Source organism: Macrotis lagotis, chromosome 1 (assembly GCF_037893015.1).
Source record: "Macrotis lagotis isolate mMagLag1 chromosome 1, bilby.v1.9.chrom.fasta, whole genome shotgun sequence".
NCBI classification, from domain to species: Eukaryota; Metazoa; Chordata; class Mammalia; order Peramelemorphia; family Peramelidae; genus Macrotis; species Macrotis lagotis.
In genome coordinates, this window is record NC_133658.1 from 129480874 (window position 1) to 129501392 (window position 20519).

The window sequence follows — 20519 nt, forward strand, 5'->3', positions numbered from 1 at the left end:
GCTGGGGCCGCTAAGCCCGCGTGGGAAATCCGCGCCCAAGAGGCGCCGCATCACAGGAAAGGAGCCTGATGGGGACCCCTGGGTGCGGGGGCCGGGGGCCGGGCGCGGCCCGAGCCCGCAGGTGCGAGGGCCGGGGCACGTGGGCGGGGGCGGGAGGTCGCTCAGCCCATTTAAAGGGCTCGAGGTTGGCCACGTGGGCCAGCAGCCCCGCCGCTCCGGGGCGGGCGCCGGGCGCGCGGGCGGGGGGCGGGGCGGGGGGGGGGCGGGCGGAGGGCGTTGCCGGCGGCGGGGCGGGGGGGGGGCGCGGCGCGTGCGGCGCGGAGGCTGCAGGGGCGCGGGGGGGGGGCGGAGGAGGGGGCGGGGGGCGGAGGGGGGGGCGGCGGCGGCGGGGGGGGGGAGGGCCGGGGGTTGGCTTCCCCGCGGCCGCCCCCGCCTCCTGCCCTCCCCTCGGCGGCGCCATTTTGCAGGCGGCAGCGGCGGCGGCGGCGGCGGGGGCCGGAGGCGGAGCGGGAGCAGGTTGAGGAGGAGACGCGGCGCGGCGCTGCTCGGCCCGGCGAGGCTCCGGCGCGGCCGCCCGCGGCCCGGCCCAGGTGAGAGCGAGCGCCGCGACCCCGGCGGGGGCCCCACCGCGAGCCGGGCCGCCCCGCCCCCGCCCGGGACCCCTTCCCCCCCCGCCCCGGCGCGGCCTGGCCGGCCCGGGCAGCCGGGAGCCCCGGCCGCCGCCTGCCCGCAGGGGGCTTCCCCGGCCTCCCGGGGCCGCGCGCATCCTCGGCCGCCCCGCGCCCCGGGCCAGGTGGGCTCGGAGCCCCGCGCGCTGACAGCCGGCCGGGCCCCGCGGCGCCCCGCATTGTGCCGTCAGCCCCCCGCCGCCGGGCAGCGGGGCAGCGGGGCCCCCCGGGCCCGGGAGGATGCCGCAGCCCCCCGCCGCCCCGGCCGCGCCCCGCCCCGCCGCGGGCCCGGGGGCCCGGCTCGGCGCGCTCCTGGCCCAGGCCGCCCCGCCGCTCTTCCCCCCCGAAGTCTTCAGCCCGGCGTCCTTCCCCATCTCCCCCTTCCCGCTCCTCTCCGACTACCCGCTGTGCCCGCACCCCCCCCCGCTGCCAGCTCTCCGCCGGCCTCCGGCTGCTGCGCTCGTGCTCCCGCCTCTTCGCCGACCTGTGAGCGGGGCCGGCGCCCCCCGCCGCAGGGCACCCCCAGGCGTCCTCCGGGGCGCTGCCCGGCCGCGGCCCCGCATCCCGCCGGAGGAGCCGGGCATCCCGCCGGAGGAGCCGGCGCTCCGCGCTGGCCCCTCGGGCGCCCGAGCCCTTGAGGGGCCCAGCCGGCGGCAGGTGCCCGGCGTGAGGGCGGCAGCCCGGCCTGTGTGCCCGGGGGCCGTGCGGGCCATGCGGCGGGAGAGGAGGGGTGGGGGCTCGGGGTCCGACGGGCCTGGGCCGGCCCAGCATGGCTGAGAGGGGCAGAGGCCGCTGGCCCTCCCGCAGAGCCGCCCAGAAGATGAAAGCTGTGCAAAGTTTCCTGTCATAAAGAGCGATCTGCCAGAGGTGTCTTTTGTCCTTTGCGATAACCCATCCTTCTAAAAGCTCCTTGCTTCTTGCACTCCCCTAGACGTACAGAGTTTAGGGTTTTTCCTATATAAATACAAAACAGGAATTAAATGTATATGCAGGGAAATAACCTATAAGAAATTTTCGAGCCTTGGGTATTTTCAGTAGCTACTGAGAGCCGGACACATTGGCCGGAAAGCTTTTAATTGTTCTCGGGGTATCGTGACAGACGGGAACAGAAATCTTTTATTGAAATTTATCCAAACTCTCTCATTTAATCCCATTCCTGAATGAAATGTCTTGCCCCCAAGGCTTTCCACCGGGCCCCTGAGTATGATGATTTTTTGTTTGTTTGTTAACTCACCTTACCAGATCACTGGTCCTTTTTCAGATGCCGTGAGCAGGGGCACAAAGCACTTGTACTAAATCTTGGCAGACAGAGCGTGTCAAGAAAGTTTGATCTACTTATAGACCTTAAGAAATGAAGGACTTTCCTGACAAGTGGTCCTCTAATTTGTGTTTGAACACTCGCAGTCATGGAGTAGCCCATTTCAGTTTCTAACTGTCAGTTCTTTAGATGAGCTGAAATCTTCACTTCCATGATTTCCATCCATTGCAGCAATTGTATTTTTTGGCACTCGGAGAAGGAATAATGCTTTGAATATATGAGGATAGCAGTTACCCCTTTGTGTTAACCCTAAGTATTCTCTACACTGCAACATGTTTTGTTCACTATTTCTCATACACCATAATTTTCGAGATTTGCAAACCCTTTTGAAAAAGGGACATCTAGGATAAATATAGTATTCTAGGTGTGATTTGACCAATTGAAGCTTTTTTTTGTTATAGACAGCAAATCTCTTAAAATAGCTCAAGATCTTATTAACTTGACAATTGATGATTGAACTCAGTTTGCCAAACAATTTTCTTCGTCAAAACTGGGACCAATTTCTTCTAATATCTTGTGCATGCTAACCAAGTTTCTCTTGCTTGGTGCATTTTGGGAATTTTTAAAAAATAGCTAAATTAGAGATCTTTTCATCTTGTGCTTTCTTTTAAATAGCCTCTAAACAGTTTCAGTGCTGTCTGAGTCTGCCTAACTTGCTAAGTTGAATTTAATTTAGAATTGTTTCAAGAAATTCTTATAAAAGGTAAAAGTGGTGTTTTGCTTTGCTGTACCCATTCAGTACTGTCAGGCTCTATGTCTTAGGAACGAAGTATGTATCCGGTTTAAGCAAAATCTGAAATCCTAAATGGCAATTTGATCCTATTCTCAATTTTATGAAAGATCAGCCTAGATGGTTTATTAAAGGATCTGGCTATTCTTAGATTTGAAAACCATTTACAGTTCAATAATACCTTAAGTTTGCATGGTACCTTTCATTTAAATTCTCACTTTGGCTTCATGGGTTATATTACAAAATAGTATTTTAGAATGGCAACATGGTTTGATAGACTCTGTGGTGGGATTTGGAGTCAGGAGGACTTGGGTTAAGTTCTTCATACTACTTGGACAAGTTTGTATATCTGTGAATAGCCACACTAGGAGTTCCCCATCCATCTAATCACAAGTGTTGACCCTATCTCACTTTCTTCTACACATATACATATTAGATCTAATTATTCTGAAGTCTGTTAACCAAATTCCCTTTTCTTCCTCAGTCCCCAAGAGAAGGAAAATGGTTTCATACATTTGGCTTCCCTCAAACTCTACTCTATCTCAATTTTCATTCTTTTTTCTTATTTCTCTAAAAGTCTCAGTTCTAGGAGTCAGGTCTAGTGATATAATATAACCTATTTATATTTTCAGTTAAAATTTACATTATCTCTGACATTTAATTCTTTATTGTTTCCTTTTAACTCCCTCTTTGCTTTTCCTCCTTAAATTTTTTTCTGTCACTTCCACATCTCAGGCTTTCTGCTATTCTTTTTTGTACTTCTGCATACCATAAATCTTCTTAGAACTCTTCAAACTGTGGTCTTACTCTTTCCTTTTATCTCTATTCTTTCTTGGACATTGGGCATAGCCACTTGTTCCCTTTTATCATTTGGGGCTGTCCTACACCCCCCCCCCCCCATCTTTTATAGATTTACTTTTTTGCCTCTTTGTCATTTAGGTGCATCATTGGTGTTGTTTTGTGGAGAGAGTCTTGAAGTCCTGGGTTCAAATCCTAATTAGACTCCTACTGACTGAGTGACCTTGGGCGAGTCAATTATGAGAGGTATCTCCTGGCAATTCTCCCAAGACTTTAGTTTTAAAGGAGGTGGTGACTTATCTTTTTTCCAAAGTGATGCCATGACTTGGGTGATGTATTGATTTGCTCATGGATTTAAGTCAGGCAGAGTCTTTGGCCTCATTCTTTCTACCAGGGTCATTGAAGTCCATCGACAAAACAAAAGTCAAGGCAATTAGTGATGACCCAGGATAGTAGTGAATGACCTTGGTGCCTTTGATGTCTGATTAAGCTCTTAAGTGTTCCACAGCTTCTGCTTCAGCAGCTTTCATGGCCATTGGAACAAATTGTTCTCAACTGCCTTAATTCATTGGGGAAAGCCTTCACTGGGGTTGACAATCCCTACTAATTCACCCGCAGCTTTGAGTTGGGTGAATCAGGTGGATATCAAGGTGGATGGATGAGCAGCCCCCGAAAAGGGCACAAAAATATAAAGCTAATAATTGTTCCTTGTTTCTTTATAAAGGGTCTACAAAGATTTTTCATGTGCATTATATCACATGATCCTTCTGAAATAAAGCAGTGATAAAGGTCATCAGTGGTAAAGGTGGTGGCAGTGAAAAATGATAGACTTCCAGAAACAGTGAGTACTTCCTGCTAGATTGTAAGCTATTTAAGAGCAGGGAACAATATTTTTATATGATTGTATGTAGTTGAGATTTAATAAGCATTTGTTGTACAACCCTGTGAAAGTAGTCGGGGTAGAAATGGCAAATATTAGTAAAACCCACTTCCTCTTTTACAGAGGAGGATACTAAACAAGAGCACAGAAAAGCTACGTAAGTCATGAGTAGATGGCAGTCAACTCCAGCTCAGGTTTCAGTTCTCTTTATTGTACTGTACAACTTCTATGACATCACTCTTTTGAAAGGAATCCATTCCTTTAGGAAACTTTATTCTCTTTAAAAGAACTCATTGCTTTTGTTGGCGGGTACTTTACATCCTTGAATTAAAAATTGAATTTTTCTATGATAACTCCCTTTTTAATCAGTGAGTTTTGGAGTAAATGGTCTAGAAGAAAAAACCTTATGAGTCTTGTCTGAGGGAACTTAACTACTCTAGATGTAATGCACAAATAAAAAAATATTGCTTTTAATAACTAATACTTTAATACTTTAAATAATTTTAATAACTAATACTTTAAATAATTTAAATAATTCAAGGATCTGTGATAGTAAACTTCCCAGAGTTACTATGATCAGAAAAATAGTGATGATTCCTATTTTAGCTATTTGGTCCTCAGATAACATATATCTGATTTGTCACCATCTCTGTCCACATTAAGAAAGTGGAAATGTTTGACATTTTGTGCCGTTTTTAAATTTTTTCTTTTATCTTTCCCTTGTTATGGCATCTATTCCTATAATTTCAGTGATAGCTTTTCTGGGATGATCATTAATCTGCTGCTAGTATAAATTAATCTCTTATATAGCTCTCACTCCTACAGTGGCAGTTCTTTGAAGAAGGGGGAAAAATTTTGTTTATATATAGGGATGTGTAATTGACACCTTCATTGAAAAATAATTTTACAGGTTTTTGCAAGGCAAATGGGGTTAAGTGACTTGCCTAAGGCCACACAGTGTCTGCGGATGGATTTGAACTCAGGTTCTCCTGACTCCCAGGCTGGTGCTGTATCCACTGCGCCATCTAGCTGCCCCTTAAAAAGTTCTTAAAACAGTTCTGAATATATCTTTATTTCTGAATATATTTCTCCCCACCCATATCCCTTGTAACATTAATAAGGTAAGTAATATTACCTTATTAAAAATTCAGTTCATTTAAACAAACATGGACCGTTTATCACATGCAAGATACTGTTAGTGGGGAGTCTAAAAAAAGCAGTGTTTGCTTTCAAAGAGCTTATCTTCTAATTGGAAGATGGAAATGTGCCTATTTGCTAGTGTAATTATAAGTCAATAGGAGGGAGAATTTTACTGTAAAATATTATTTACATTTCTTTTATTTCAAGTCAAGATACTTATATTTGTTATAATTACTCTTTGTCTTTTTACAAAGAAAATAGTGGTGATTAAAATGAGTTAAATACAACAACCTGATTATAAGATTGACTCAGCTTTTATATAGGCAAGCTTTGTGGGGAAAGTCATGCCAATATCCAAAATTTTTTAGTATATCTCTTAATTTTATCATCTCACTCTCCTGATTCTGAAGGCCCACTTTTTTTTTATTTGCCAGACATCCATCAGGATGTTCAAATTCATATTTAAAACTTGACTCAACTGCCTTCAGATCTTGAAATCTCTGTTTCTAGTGATGGTATATATGGCTATTCTCTTAATCACTATTCTCCATTTAATTTAGGTTCAGAATCTGGGAGTCATTCTTTAATTCCTCTCTCTTTTATTTTATTTTTTTATTAAAGATTTTATTTATTTTGAGTTTCACAATTTTTCTCCCAATCTTACTTCCCTCCCCCCACAGAAAGCACTTTCACAGTTTTTACATTGTTTCCATGGTATACATTGATCCAAATTGAGTGTGACCAGAGAGAAATCATATCCTTAAGGAAGAAACATAAAGTATAAGAGATAACAAGATCAGACAATAAGATATCAAGTTTGGTTTTTTTTTTTCTAAATCAAAGGGAATTGTCCTTGGACTTTGTTCAAACTCCACAATTCTTTCTCTGGATACAGATGGTATTCTCCATCGAAGATACCCCAAATTGTTCCCAATTGTTGCACTGATGAAATGAGCGTGTCGTGTCCATCAGGGTTGATCATCACCCCCATGTTGCTGTTAGGGTGTACAGTGTTTTTCTGGTTCTGCTCATCTCTCTCAGTATCAGTTCAAGCAAATCCCTCTAGGCTTCCCTGTAATTCCTGTCTCTTAAAAGAATTTTTTTTAATTAAAATTCTTTTGTTGTGTTTTTAAGTTTCATACTGTCTCCTTCTCCTACACCAGAGGCCACCATTTGTGTGTATGTGTAAAACTATATTATGCACTTTGTATTTATCAGTTCCATCCCTAGAAATTAGGGTAGCATCTTCTTTTATATTGGTCCTTTGTAATTAATTTGAATATTTTTTCATACTTAAAATAGTTGTTTCCAGTTATTATTCTAACAATATTGCTGTTACTGTATCCAAGATTCTCTTGGTCTTTCTCATTTTCACTCTTCATTATTTCATGCAAGTCTTTCCATGTTTTTTCTAAAATCAATTTGCTCATCATTTCTTATAGTACTGGTGTTATATCATCCCAGTCATATACTATAATTGGTTAGCAGTCATTCCCCTATTGATGGATCTCTCTTCAATATCCAGTTCTTTGCTACCACAAAGAGCTGCTATAAATGTTTCCCTTTTCCTTTTTCCCTGGTTACCTTTGGGAAATAGACGTAATAGTGGTATTGTACCCTATACATTCTTTTTTTTTTTTTTTAGGTTTTTGCAAGGCAAACGAGGTTAAGTGGCTACCCTATACATTCTTGAAGTAACTATATGACATTGGACTTAGAATCAGGAAGGCTTCCTGACCCACATTATTAGCTGTGTATCTTTTTTTTTTTTTGTTAGGTTTTTGCAAGGCAAATGGGGTTAAAGTGGCTTGCCCAAGGCCACACAGCTAGGTAATTATTAAGTGTTTTGAGATCGGATTTGAACCCAGGTACTCCTGACTCCAAGGCTGGTGCTTTATCCACTATGCCACCTAGCTGCCCAACTGTGTATCATTGAGCAAGTTTTTAACCCTCTCGAAGCTCAGGTTTCTAAATTCTAAAATTGGGATGACAATGGTACCTATTTTGGGGGTTTTCCCTTTATTTTTCCCATTTGCTGACATAATGCATACTGTTAGAAAAATAGACCATCTTTTCATGATCTCACCAAAGAAATAATTATTTTTCTTTGCTCTTGATTTCATTAGAAAGTAGTTTTGACTGTGTTTTTAATAAAAAAAAATAATAAAGGCTTCTGGAAGATAGAGATTATCTGATTTCAGAGCCATTCTACAACATTTTTCCTTTTTTATTATTCTTTGTTTATGATTTTTTTTCCCCCAGCAGTGTTGAGGAATGATTAGGCAGATTATGTAGGAAACTTATGGCTCTTTTAGTGCCCATTCATTTGGGAAATTTAAGATACTGAATAAAAATCAGCCTGCAAAAGCTCTCTGATGGAAAAGTGACTTATTTGGGCCTTCCATTGTAGGAATTAGAAGGGATTGTTGCAGGGGAATACCATGATTTCTTTGAAAAATCTGTGCTTTTGAAATATTTTAAATAGAACATTTATAAAGAAATAATGAATTGGAAAGGAAGTGCCAAAAATTAAATATTGTTTCGTTTTCCACAGATACTTCAAGAAGCGGAAAACTGACAAAATAAAGTCTGTGCATCATGATGTAGTAGAAGGTAGGATGAAAACTAATTGTTTGAATACATTTTTATTGGTTTGTCCAAGATAATAGAATTTATTCATGAAACTTCACTAACATATGAATATCACTTGTATTTGTACATCTGTCTCACATGAATCTTTTCCCAAAGGTTAAAATATAAGGCTGTAACTTTTATTATTCATATTTGAGAATATTAAAGGAAATGTTTGAGATTAAGAAATAACCTATCGTTTTTTATTTTTAAAGATGGACTTTATCATTTTTCATATTTGTTTTTCAATAAAAATATAAATGTACATTTTATAAATTTTAATTTATGAATACATGTACATTTTATGACATACATTTTTATTTTAAACTTATAAATTTGGAAAGGTTATTTTTAAGAATATTTAAGAATAATAAGAATATTTGTCAGCATCTTTTATTTTGCATCACCTATCTTTCCCACTGTATTCTTTGACCTGTTTCTAGAGGAAGATATGGAAAGATATTAATAAATTGAATTTTGTAAATGTTCGTAGACAAAGTCTTTCTTATTTTCCTGGGCTTTTAATACTTAACACAATCATCATGATCGAACAATAAATATATATTGTGAATGTAATTGGGACTTTCTAATTAACACAATCATCATGATCAAACAATAAATATATATTGTGAATATAATTGGGACTTTCTAATTGCTGTTTAGAACTTAAAATATTGTTATTGGACATTATGACCTAATTTTTAACTTTCCACTGAAATTTTCTTAAAACTCTGAAAGAAATAATGGGGACTTTAGTGTCTTTTTTTCTTCCTTAAAGCTTCAGAACAAAACTATCCCCACACTTTGGAATTATCTTTTAAACTCTTGTGACCCTTGGAGACAGTAAGATTCTCAAGAGACATTTATCTTTTTCTCCTGCTAGAATATAAGTACTTCATTATTCAGTCCCTTTTAGTTGCTTTTATTTATACAACTCTTTAGGGAATTTGATGATGCTATCTCTCTGTCTGTCATTTGCTGCTGATAGTAGAAACCTTTACGTTTTCCTCTGTTTTAATCTTTTGACTTTGTTTTAATATTATTTTTTTTGTGGCCTTTAGGAGTCTGAATTCTGTTTATTTCAACCTAATTTCTAGGGAGTTTACTATAAGTTTTCCTTGTCCTTTCTGTTAATCTATTGAAGTTTTCCTCTGATTTCATTTTCTGTCTCTTGCTTCATTTTCAGGTATTCCAGACTTTTTTGTGGCCAGAATATTTTTTTCCCTCTCAGTTCATGTTTATAGTTGCTGTGAAGTTACTTTCTTCTGTTGGGCAGAATTTCTGTTTTTCATTGTGATTGTTGGTCAGAGTTCTGTGGGCTGGGGATTGTGGTCTATAAACTTTCCACCCACTTTTCTCTTCCCATAGGCAGACTGCTTAATGCCTGTGGCTCTCCCCTATCCAGAACTAGTGCCCATTCGCCTCATCTCTGGTCATAAGAGCTGCAAGCTTTGGGGCTGTTGACCTCCTCTCACAGTGTCTGGTGGAACCCATTTGTTAGGGGTTGGTGTATGTAGTCTGTATCTGTCTCTGTGACTGTGTGATATCCTAGGATGAACAGGAAAATTTACTGTTTTTCTTGGATCTCTTGATCAGTATGTGATTGGGTATTCTTTTTATATCTTTGAATATATGTGGGACAGCTAAGTTTTCATATCTCTGTTTTAAAAAATTTCTTAAATTGATATTTTATTTTTCACATACTATGGAAGTTTTTCAACGTGAATTCTCTTGCATATTAGTAAATTACATATTTTTCTACCACCTTCCCTTTCCTCCTCCCTTCCCTTGGAGGCAGTCTGATAAAAGTTGAGCATACATGTACAATTGTGTTTTAACATTTACATATTAGTCATTTTGTGTATGAGAAATTAGGACTTAGTGGGGCAGATAGAGCACTGGCCCTAGAGTCAGGAGTACCTGAGTTCAAATCCAGCCTCAGACACTTAATAATAATTACCTAGCTGTGTGGCCTTGGGCAAGCCACTTAACCCCATTGCCTTGCAAAAAAAAAAAACCCTAAAAAAATGAAATTAGGACTTAGAAGAAAGAAAACCGGTGGGATAGGAAGGAAGAGCATGAGAAGTTAGTAAACATAGTATACATTCAGTCTATGGTATTTTTCACCCCTACTGGATGTAGATCGATTGTCCTAGGTCTCTGAATTACTGAGAGGAATTGTATACATCATAGTTAACTCACAATGTTGTATCAACTCACAATATTATTGTTAGTGGGAACAATGTTCTCTTGGTTCTGCTCCCTTCATTCAGCATCAGTGCCTGTAATTCTTTCCATGCTTCTATAGAGTCCGACCATGGGTTTTTTTTTTTTTAGGTTTTTGTAAAGCAAACTGGGTTAAGTGGCTTGCCCAAGGCCACACAGCTAGGTAATTATTATTAAGTGTCTGAGACCGGATTTGAACCCAGGTACTCCTGACTCCAAGGCTGGTGCTTTATCCACTACGCCACCTAACCTCCCCTCATTCATGGTTTCTTAAAGAACAATAGTACTCCATAACATTCATATACCACAGTTTGTTCAGCCTTTCCCCAGTTGATGGGCATCTCTTCAATTTCCAGGTCTTTGCACTACAAAAAAGACCTGATATAAATACATTTAAATATGTGGGACTTTTCTGATTTTTTTTCTGATTTCTTTTGGGTGTAGACCTAGTATTGGTATTGCTGGGTCAAATTTGCTTTTTAGGCATAGTTCCAGATTACTCTAGGTGCAATGCAGTGTATTGATGTCCCAATCCTCCCACAACCTCTTGATCAATCTGATAGGTGTAAGGTGATTCTTCATTGTTATTTTAATTTACATTTCTCTAATCCATAATTTAGATAATTTTTTCATATGATAATATATATCTTTAATTTGTTCATTTGAAAACTGCCTTTTCACATCCTTTGACCATTTTTTTTTAAGGGCTTTGACCATTTTAAATTGGGGGAATGACTTTGATTCAGTTCTCTATATGTTGTAGAAATAAACCTTTATTAGAACCCCACTGGTTGGGAAAATTGTTTCCCAGCTTTGTTTTCCTTCTAATCTTGGCAGCATTGGTTTTATTAGTGCAAAATCTTTTTAATATAACAGTCATCCATTTTGCAATTTATAACATTCTCTATTTCTTGTTTGGTCATCAATTTCTCCCCTTCCCATGAATCTAACAGATTATTTCTTGATTTCTTAGTTGGTCTATGACATTGTCCTTTATGTCTAAATCCTGTACCCATTTGACCTTATTTTGATATAGGGTGTGAGATGTGGGTCTGTATTTAGTTTTTGCCATGCTATTTTGCAGTTTGCCTAGCAGTTTTTGTGTCAAAGAGTAAGTTCTTATCCCAGAAGCTAATGTCTTTAAGTTTTTCAATTAGTAGATTACTACAGTAATTTTCTTTTCTTTTTTTTTTAGTTTGTTTTTTTTGCAAGGCAAATGGGATTAAGTGGCTTGCCCAAGGCCACACAGCTAGGTAGTTATTAAGTGTCTGAGACCGGATTTGAACCCAGGTACTCCTGACTCCAGGGCCAGTGCTTTATCCACTACACCACCTAGCTGCCCCATATAGTCATTTTCTACTGCTTCTTTTGTATCTATGCTAATCCACTGGTCCATTATGCTTTCTTAACAGGAGCAGGCAGTTTTGATGACTGCTGCTTTATAGTATAGTTTTTAAATTTGGTAGAGCTAGGCCACCTTCACATTTTTTTTCATCAATTTCTTTGATATTCTTGACCCTTTTGTTGCTCCATATGAATTTTGTTTCTATTTTTTCTAGCTCTGTAAAATAGTTTTTTTTGATAGTTTGGTTTGGCAGTGAATAAGTAATTTAATTTGGGTAGAATTGTCATTTTTATTTTTTTTTTTTGCTTGGCCTAACCATGGGAAATAGATGTTTTTCCAGTTGTTTAGATCTGACGTTATTTGTGTGTAAAGTATTTTGTAATTTTGTTTATACAGTTTTTGGGTTTGTCTTGGAATATAGATTCCCAAATATTTTATGTTGTCTGCAGTTACTTTGAATGTAATTTAATTCTCATTGAACCTCTTTCCTTTTGGGGGGGGGAACAACATTTCTGTTCCATATAATAATTCTTAATATGTTTGAATTAGTATTACCTACTAGATTGTAAATACTTAAGGGCAAGTATTACATCTTGTTTCCAGTATAAAATTGTCTTCCCCATTTAGTGCACTATTTTGCTTTATTCTTGAGTTTAAATACAAGATTTAAGCCTATTAACTTAAAATTGTACTAAGACTTTTGGAATACTCTGTATGTTTTGTTTTTTTTTTGTTAGGTTTTTGCAAGGCATGTGGGGTTAGGTGGCTTGCCCAAGGCCACACAGCTAGGTAATTATTAAGTGTCTGAGGCTGGATTTGAACTCAGGTACACCTGACTCCAGGGCCTGTACTCTATCCACTGTGCCACCTATCCACCCGTACTCTGTATATGTTAAAGAAATATTTAACTATCTTTGAGGATTGATTTTTTCCCCCCCTTTGGAAATATATTTGATTTATTTAAAAAAATTTTTTTACACCTGATCAAATTTAAGAATTCAGTCATGTTAACAAAACCAATTATGGAACTCTGAGTGATAGCACATTGAAATGGAAAGAAAACTGGTCAGGAGTCAGAGGGTTTAGGTAAAAGTCCTATCTTTTTTCCTTTAACTAGCTGTGAATGAACTTGAGCAAGTTTCATGATTTCGGATGAGGGACCCAGTAGGTAGAGAACTGGACCTGGAGTCAGGAAGACCTGAGTTCAAATCCAGATTCAAATACTTAGTATGCTAAATTGGGATTGTAAGCACGTATCTATGAAAATTATTATACAGATCACATTTTTAAAATAGGAGTAAATTGTTAATAAATGCTTATTTTCTTCCTTCTCTAATTTTTTTCTGGTCCATGGTTTTCCCACCTGTTAATGAGGATCATTGGACTAGATTATTGGTTCCCAATCTGGGATGGCAATCCAATTTGACCAATCCCTTGGTCAAAAATGAATAGATAAAAGGGTGGGTAGCTTTGTAAGCTGCTAGGGCTTAATCTGGAACAAAAGCTGACTGTTAAACAAGCTCTTTCTCCAATAATAGAAGCAGTATTGGCAGTGATAACATTAACACTCTTTCCTTTAGAGAGTTGTTTACTTCCTCATACTTGTTTCCTGTGATGGCCACTGGGAGGGAAGGATAGGGTGCTTGGCTATGGAGTTCTTTCTTACTACATGCTTAGCTTACTGGTTAAACAGATGTTTTCCCATTGTGAAAATTATTGTATGTGACTTTAAAACAATTTTTTTGAAAGGTGCTTTTGATTTTAGTTCTTATGTCTTTGTATTACATAGCCTTATTAGTGTCATATTTAGAATTGCAAAGTGCAATGAATGGGAATCACTTTTAGGGCCTCTTCAGATAAAAACTAATTTTTAAGCCCTTTTGGAAGAATTGTAGCACATTATATTTATTTTTAAATTTTAATTAAATATTTTTAATAAGTATTCATTTTATTTCCCACCCATCTCCCTTCTGTTGGTGGGGGAAGGTAGGGGAGAAGGCCTGTAAAATAATAAATATGATATAAAAGAGTATATTATTCTTTAGGCTGAATTTTTTTCCTAGTGGCTCTTTTCTTGAGGATGGTAGGGAATATATGTAATATGTATACATTATACTTTGAAGTTGTAAGGTGCTAGCTTAAATCTTAGCATATAGTGACATAGATTAAAGAAAAAAGGATGGCTAAAATTTTTCTTAGATTTTTTTTTATCCTTATTGTACACAGTTGATTTAGGCAGAATTTTTTTCCTTTTTTGAACTTCCTTCCTTAGAAACAGTAATATTGTAGGTATATATTAATGCTTGAAAACTGTTCCAGAGGGAAGGCCTCCTATGAATTTAGGGAGATTATTTTAAGACTTATTGAGAAATATGGATAAGAATTTTAAAAGATGAGAAGAATTTGGTATTATTGATGGTATAGTATACCCCAATGAAAATATCACTTAAGTCACAGATGCCTTTCCATATTGTAATGAACGAAGCATGAAAGAAAATCCAGAAGGCACAAAGTTGGATTTGCCAAGATGGTGATGATTCTGGGGTGATCAGATGGAAACCAGCTTTGTGTAATGGTCCTTCCAAGACTGTCAAGGTCTTGGGTCCACACAGTGGTACAGTCAGTAGGTAGTATATTTTAAAATTACACCTTGTTGCTAGATATCTGGCCATAGCAGTGACCCTTGAAGTTCCTATTAGGTGAGATGATTTTGTAGCTTTCAGTTTTTTCTTGTGTGCTTTTGTGCATAAACTTCATTGTCTTCCCTTGGTATTATGTTACTGAGTTGCAGCAAACTTTTGTGGGTGTCTGTCTCCCCTTTAGGTGGGAAATCTTCATTTTTCTTACATGACTAGTGTTTGGAGCAACAAAACTGTGTGTGTGTGGGGGGGCACCAGTCTAATCAAATTAATTTTTTTTGCTCTGATTCTGTAAATTTCATTGGTATTGGAAAACTCCTGGTTTGGAAATTCCTTCCTCATATATAAATAAGTGGCACAGATGCAATTTGTTTACAACTTTGAATCCCCAAGGTGTACTGAGAGGTATTAGGATGTGCCTTTATTCACATTTCTAGTTTTTATTAGAGGTAGACTTTGAACCTGGGAGAAGACTTCTTGATTTAGTGCTCCTCCATTTGCTGTAGTTATCTCTTATTAACTATTCAAATTTGATTCCTTCCATATAGAATAGCCTTCTTTCTGTCCATCTTTGAAGGCAGCTTGAACAGTTTTTAACTTTTAATTTTCTTATTACCTTCCAGGCAAACTGGCAAAAACTTAAGTTAATTAGAACTTAATTGAAATACTCATCAAAAACAATTTTTTTAAAATTCTATTTGTAGAAAGAAAAATCATAAGAATAAATGTGAAACTTTAAGCATTTAGGTATGAAATCAATTTCAAGTATAAACTAGGAGACAGTATACTTCTGAAAAAGACTTGAGAGTTTCAGTATACTTAATGTAGATAGGTGATTTGCATACTTTATTAGAATTTTCTTTTAATGGGAAAATATTTAAGTGAAGGATTTTTAATATTTCTGGAGATAATTAAGCTTTAGTAATATAAGTAAACAGCAAAAAAAGCATGTGTTTTATGTTGTGCTTTTTTTCTATGTGTTGTAAACATTTTTAATGGGACAGTTCTTATCTCCACATTTTCAAATAAATTTGCAGTAGTTTTATGGGAATTTAGTGTGTATCTCAAAGGAGAAAGTTTGAGTGGAAAATTAGCCAATACTCATGAGTTGTATTTTCCTTTAACCATTCATGCATAATTTTTCTTTGATCAAAGTCATTGGCTTGTTTCCAATGTGGTAATTTTTCATATTTCCAAAGGAATACAAGTTGAGTTTCCCAACTTAACAGAAGGGAATCAGTCATGGGACAGAAGCTCAAAAGATACTCAGATTATTAACTAATAGGTTTATTTTTTTCCTTACTCTTCAGGTTTTTTTTTAGGTTTTTTTGCAAGGCAATGGGGTTAAGTGGCTTGCCCAAGGCCACACAGCTAGGTAATTATTAAGGGTCTTAGGCTGAATTTGAACTCAGGTACTCCTGACTCCAGGGCTGGTGCTCTGTCCACTGTTCTACCTAGCCACACCCATTACTCTTCAATTTTAAGGGGTAATGTGCTACATATTTCTGTTAAAATAACTTTTGGGGCAGCTAGGTGGTGCAGTAAAAAAAGCCTAAAAAAAATAACTTTCTACTGAATTTTTATATTGACTGCAGAATTTTAGTGGATAGTTAGAAAGTTTCCCCCACAAAGACTTAATTTTGTAAAACTAAAAAGCTTAAAATATATTCCAAAACTAATTTTCAATCTAGACCATAGATTTTGACTCCCTACTTGTATGGATTTTGTTGGTTTATAGATAAAATGAATCTTTACTAGTAATAATCAATTCCTCTTAAAATGTTTTCTATCATTTTATTAGAATTTCCCTTACCAATTTTTGTTATATGGTTCATTTTTTTTCATGCTGTGCTCACTTTTATTATGATGTGTTTTCCTTTATATCTCACTTTTGTGACTTTACAGTAGTATTAAGATTTTCCTGTTTTTCTCTGTTTCATTCTTATCATGGCTGGAGAAATGTTTTAAATTTAATAATTTTAGGCATATCTTTTTATTTTAAGGCTTTTGCAAGGCAAATGGGGTTAAGTGGCTTGCCCAAGGCCACGCAGCTAGGTAATTATTAAGTGTCTGAGACGGGATTTGAACCCAGGTACTCCTGACTCCAGGGCAGGTGCTTTATTCACTACCCCACCTAGCCACCCCAATTTTAGGCATATCTTAGGAAATGTGTAAATGGAGTACCAACTACTCTAGGAAGGCAAGGAATTTATCCCTGGTACTCTTAGTGTTAGGTATCAAATTCTTTATATATCTTTTTTTTGTTTGTTTTTTTAGGTTTTTGCAAGGCATTGGGTTTAAGTGGCTTGCCCAAGACCACACAGCTAGGTAATTATTAAGTGTCTGAGGCTAGATTTGAACTCAGGTACTCCTGAGTCCAGGGCCAGTACTCTATCCATTGTACCACCTAGCCACCCCTCTTCATGTATCTTTGGATTAGTTTTAACTTGTAAACATCCCAAGACTTTGTTTAATGTTCTTCCTCAAATATATTTTATTTATTTATCTATTTATTTATTTATTTATTTTAGATTTTTCAAGGCAGTGGGGTTAAGTGGCTTGCCCAAGGCCACACGGTTGGGTAGTTATTAAATGTCTGAGGCCGGATTTGAACTCAGGTACTCCTGATTCCAAGGCCAGTCTCTATCCACTACTCCACCTAGCTGCCCCTTCCTCAGATATAAAAGGAAAAATATCTAGTTTCTTAAATTTTGGATAAAGGAAGTGTGGAATTACTAAAGAGTTTGATAGCTGTATTTTATTCTGTTGTTCCGTCAAGATAGTAAACCATTCTTGAATGTTATAATTGGAACCAGACAACCTGGGCTTGAATCCCAGGCCAAATTTAACTACCTGTGTGACCTTGAGAGAATTACTTAATTTCTCTAGGCTTCAGTTTCATTGTTTGTAAAGTAGTCTGGTTTAGACTAAGGTCTCATCTTCTAAAACTCATGGAACTGAGTAAGATAGTCTACTTGGATACGTGGTTGTTAAGTGTAGAAATCTGAAGATGAAGGGCAATGTTAAAGAATGAAATAGAGACACAGATCATGGAACTGAACAAAATAAAAGACTTTTTTTCACCTCTTATTCAGGTCTCTATATTGTACTCCTCTGACCCATAGAAATCATCGAGTAGTTGTAATCTGCGTATATATTCAACCTATATAGATCATTTAAAGGCTTTAATATTTTCCTCGCCTTGTGGTGGGCAAATTATTCTGAAGTCCTTGGTACTTTGGTTTATCTTGAATTTGACACAAATTAAGAATTATGACTATAGATCATCATAATGAAATGCTTAGGTAATACTAGTGATAGGTCAGAATGGTCTGTTATTCAATGCAAGATTTTATGTTAAAGTGTGGACCTTATACAACATCCTGTAATAGATTGTTTTATTATAAAATATAATCTGTTATAAAAAGATAGGCATTAAATACCTGTTTTACCTCTTCATTTCCATTTAAACATTTGTTAAGCATCTGTTTATAAAGATATGCTATTTAGGCAAAAAACATTTGGGGACCTACTGGAGACCATATTCATTGTGGAGGATGCAAAAACACATTAAAAGTATGTCAGCTTAAAGTCAATTAGAACCTAATTAAAATAATCAAAAAACTTTTTCTGAATTCTATTTATAGAAAGAACAAATCATAACATGATGTTAATATAGAATAAATGTGAAACCTTAAGCACTTAGGTATTATAAATTGATTTCAAATATAAGATAGGAGGAGTTACTTAGACAGCACTTTTGAAAAAGAATTGAGTTTCAGTATACTTAATGTGGATAGGATAGGTGATTTACATCCTTTTTATTAGACTTTTAATTTATCATGGGAACATATTTAAATGGAGGATTTTTTGGATGGGGGGAAATGTGAAAAAATGTATATACATTAAAGAAGACATCATTATCAAGTAATGAGTGAGACAAGCAAGTGATACTTTATTAATCATAACAGTGGTGAGCGACTTGCCTGAAGGCTGGAGTCAAGGCAAGAAGTCCTCATTTCCAGCACTTGCTATTAATTATTTAGTAGTTCTAGTTTTCCCTCTTTATTACCCTCCTGACTAGTCCTCTTTCCATAGCACAAAAAAATGTATACAATATATTGAGAAACAGTATTCCAGCTAATAATAGTCTATAATCAGAATTTTGATTTTAGTCTTTAGTTGTTTTAGTAGTCTTTTAATTTTTTTTCAAATAAAACTTTCACATTGCCTATGTCAAAATATGTCTTATTCTGCATATTTCCTTACTTCTGTCAGGAGAGTATCATTATTCTTTCTTTTTAATTTCAGTTATGGTGATCACTGCTGCATTAATCAGAATTCTTATGTCTTTCAAAATTATTTCTTTACAGTGTTTTTAAAATTATTCTCCTGGGTTCTTAAGCTTATATAAGTCTGTTTTCCTAGAAGCAGTAACATCAAACTCAGAAATAATTGATTTAGGAAGCCACAAATGAACAATCTATGCTGTATTTTTATTTATTTTGTTAAACACATATTTGAATGACAAAATTTTTTCATTCTCCCCTGCCCTCACAATTTTTAGAACTTTATCACAACAAAAAGCTACTAGAAATACTTTTGTACATAGATGAATCTTTTTCTTCTTTCTTTGGGAATTTTGCTAGGTCAGAGGATATGTATAGTTAAGTAACTTTTGAGCCCTAGTTTCTAATTATACTAACTACCTCATTGCCCATGTTGAGATATTTAGAAAGTATTCCAAAATGTAGATAAGGCTAGAGATAGGTGGCATCTAGATTGTTCCAGAAAGATAGGCAGAGCCCCTAAAATGAAATCTCTTTTTAAAGGGGAAAAAAAATACTGCATAGGCATTTTCAGGGGTAGCTAGGTGACACAGTTGTCAGGGCACTGGTCCTGGAGTCCAGAGGACCTGAGATCAAATCTGGTCTCAGACAGTTAGTAATTACCTAACAGTTGTGTGACTTTGGGTATAATTCATAATTTTAATCCCATTGCCTTGCAAAAATAAAAATAAAAAGCATTACTCATTATCAGGTGGATTTAGATTTATACAAACCATTCAGGGAGAAAAGTTTTTGTCTTTATTTAACCCAATAAGCATTTTGATTGCTTAATAGCTAATATTTATAGAGTGCTTTGTTTATTATTAACATTTGCTACTCACAACTACTCTGTAAAAGAGGATGGTTAGTCACATTTTACAGGTGAAGGCCCGGAGGCCCAGTAGTTAAGGACTTGCTCCCAGGGTCACAGACATAGTAATTTTCTGAGCCCTGAGGTAGAATTTGAATTCTTAGCTAAGGCTTTTTCACTTCAGGTTTAGCACTCTGTCCACTGTGTAACCTCCAATTTAACTGGAAGCTCAGTCATCTTAACCCTTCACTCATTGTAGTCTTATTGCCTGCATATTTATTGCAGCAGTCACTCTGGCAATTTTACTTACCGCTTTTTGCCAAAGCAATTCAGTCCTGTTCTTCCCAAGGCAAGATTCATTCTCCAGGGAAACAAACCTCCTGTGCCTGCTTTACTCCTTATTGATGGCACTCCCATGGATCTTCACAATATTTTTTGTAGAACTCTTAGAATCTTTTGAAATTTTTAAATACTCATTGTTATTTTTTGAACCAAGTGGATTGTAAATTTCTTGAAGGCAGGAGTTTTCTTAAGCATCTGCAGTGTTTCATGCCCTTTCACTTTAAGCTTTAGTGCATACAGGATGACTTAATAAATGTACGTTGGTTTTGATAGGTTTTACTTTACTATATGATTGAACCTGGAAAATGAACAAATATATTCTGTTAAGGTTAGAAAAATGTAAAAATTGGTTTTTTTGCAGCATTATTAAAAACCATTGCTTTTAAAACATAGACATGACTGAAAATTTAATGCCAAGTGCTTTATTTAAAGGTGGCAAGAATAGCAACTTGACCTCAGCATCATTTGAATAGCCTGTTTTGGATTGATGAACAGCCACAGAAAATGTAGGGGGCTAGATTTATAAGCTAACGGGTGATCCATGCCAAGAGAATTATTTTAATTTCTTACTTTTGAATGGACCCTAGCTGTATTTTTTCATTGTTAATTCTAGTATGTACACTTTGCACATGAGATTTCCCAAATGGATTTAACCTTTTTTAT

The 20519-nt window shown here is 37.8% G+C and overlaps 1 protein-coding gene across 5 annotated transcripts in view; it reads left to right on the forward strand.

Annotated features, from left to right (window-relative positions):
- Nucleotides 1–441: 441 nt before the first annotated feature.
- The window catches only part of SLC23A2 (solute carrier family 23 member 2), a 149220-nt gene continuing 129142 nt past the window's right edge, over nt 442–20519 (forward strand). The window contains exons 1-3 of one of the 5 annotated variants that reach the window (XM_074208066.1): nt 442–590; nt 4239–4355; nt 8089–8147. The gene's annotated coding sequence lies outside the window, so the exon portion shown is untranslated. Of the gene's footprint in view, nt 591–1422; nt 4356–8088; nt 8148–20519 lie in introns of those variants that run through there. The other 4 variants (XM_074208026.1, XM_074208040.1, XM_074208050.1 and 1 more) reach the window with 4 other exon arrangements.